Below are 2,500 nucleotides of genomic sequence, written 5' to 3'. Positions count from 1 at the left end.
GTTTAATGCATGGAGCGATCACGCGTACGTGGATTTAAAATTTGGTGACAGCACGGCTAAAAAAGGCAAGGGCACATGGTGCTATAATAACAGTTTGTTGGAGGACACAGCGTATAAGAATAAAGTAAAGAAATTACTAACCCAAAGTGCATATGACATGCCATATGTAGATAATAAAATAGAATACTGGGAGGAAATTAAATTAAGAATAAAGAAAATAAGCATTAGTTATAGTAAGAATAAAAAATGGGAAGAGAAAAGAGAGGAGAGCATGTTAAATGATTTATTAAACAAGGAATTAGAGAAGATGGAGCTAGATACAAATTATAATAGTGAAAACTATGAATTATATAGGAATAAACTGACGGATATTGAGACCAAACGTTGCAAGGGCGCCGCGGTCAGGAGTAGGTCGCAGTTCCTGCTTGAAGGGGAAAAAAGCACGGGTTTTTTTCTGGGGCTGGAGAGGATAAAACAAGAGAAGCAATATATAAATCAACTGGTGAGCAGCGAGGACCTAGTATGCACTGAAAGCAAGGACCTTTTAAAAATAGTAAAAGACTACTATAGTGAGCTGTATAAAGGGCAAGGGCCTCTAAAGGAGCACATAGTAAAAATGACGAATCAGATAGGAACCCAAATAAGTGAAAATGATAAAAATTATTGTGACTTGCCTATCTCTAGGCAGGAGATAGAGGCAGTCATAAAAAGCCTTAAACACAATAAGAGCCCAGGTTCTGATGGCCTTACTGCCGAGGTGTATAACGAGTTTTCTGTTTTACTCTCTCCCATTTTGTTACATGTTTTTGATGAGATGGCGAGGCAAAATATCATGCCTGACAAGATATCGGAAGGGATTATCACATTAATATACAAGCAGAAAGGTACAAAAGATAGGCTGGAATATTACAGACCCATAAGCCTGTTAAATACAGATTACAAAATCATAGCAAAGGTGTTGGCTAATAGGATGAGAGAGGTAATTAAAACTATTGTCATTGACACTCAGACCTATAGCATTCCGGATAGGGATATAAGTGATAATATAATTGCAATAAAAAACCTAGTAGATAGTATGAATAGAGAGGGGGGGTGTTTATTAGGGATAGACTTAGAGAAAGCATTTGACAGGGTGGAACATGAGTTTATGTGGGAGGTATTAAATAAATATGGGTTTGGTGAAAAATACATAAATTGGGTGAAATTATTATATAAAAAGGCTAGAAGCCGCGTTAAGGTCAACGGTTTCTTGACTGATCCTGTGGAGCTGCAGAGGTCCATTAGGCAGGGTTGCCCCCTGTCTGCCATGCTATACAGCCTTGTGGCGGAGCCGTTGGCTTTAAGCATAATTAATGACAATGAAATAGCTGGGATTAAAACCGAGAGAGGGAATATGGTCAAAGTTATTCAATACGCGGATGATATAAATATCTTTTTAAATAACAGTACACATATAGAGAGGGTCATGGTGCATATAAATGACTATGAGATGGCCTCTGGGGCAAAAGTAAACAATTCTAAATCAGAAATAATGGTTTTCAAGGAGGCAGGGTTTGACACAAACAAATGGGGTTTTAAAGTAACTGACGAGGAGAGGAAAATCTTAGGAGTCTATGTAGGGAAAGATGGGGCTAAAGCTAGGGATAGAAACTGGAAGGAAATGATTAAAAAAACTCAAAACATATGTAATCTGTGGAAAGCGCGAGGGCTGAATATCAGAGGAAAGGTAATTGTATCTAATGCTCTAGTTTTGTCCAAAATTAACCATATTCTCGGGTCCTGTGAGCTGCCGGATTGGGCGCTAAATTCACTGAACAGTGTGATCTCCTCGTTTTTGTGGAAGGGGAGGGGAAATATGATTGCTCGCAGGACATTAATAGCTAAAAAAAGGGAGGGGGGTTTAGATCTGATTGACATTAGTGCCAAAAGAGATGCACTTAGGGTCAAATTAATAGGGCGTTTTCTGGATCACTCGAGGCTGCATCCTTGGAAAGATACCTTGGCGGGCTTCCTGGCAGAGTATGGTGAGAGGAGCAGTTACAATTTGTACGCTTTCTCTCCCAGAAATGTTACAGGGGGGTTGCCGGGGTTCTATCGCGAGGTGCTGGAGGCTTGGGACAAGTTTCTGCCCCACCTCAGACCTGACTTTGAATTTAAAGAGCAAGTGATGAAATTACCTTTCCTCAACTCGCCTTTCTTCTCCCATAAGGGCAGGCCCCTCATTTCCAAGGCTCTCCGCGAGGCGGGTTTGTCTACGCTGGGGGGAGTCTGTGGGGGGAGGTGGGGTTTAACTTTCGATAAAACCAAAACATTGATAGCACTGAGAAGGGCGGGAGGGCCTTTTAAGGGAAAGCAAATTACTGAACTGGGGATGAGTGTAAATGACTGTGTGGACGAGAATTGGAGGGCTCTGAAGCAATGTAGTAATCAAGTGCAGGGTGATGCTGTGAGCTTCTTCCTGTGTCAGGGTGAGAGGAATGTGCCAGTCACGCAAATAAAA

This window comes from Anarhichas minor, unplaced genomic scaffold, assembly GCF_050575085.1.
Source record: "Anarhichas minor isolate MPS153535 unplaced genomic scaffold, ASM5057508v1 ptg000037l, whole genome shotgun sequence".
Classification (NCBI taxonomy): Eukaryota; Metazoa; Chordata; class Actinopteri; order Perciformes; family Anarhichadidae; genus Anarhichas; species Anarhichas minor.
The sequence above is the reverse complement of the archived record's forward strand: the minus strand, read 5'-3'. Positions refer to the sequence as shown.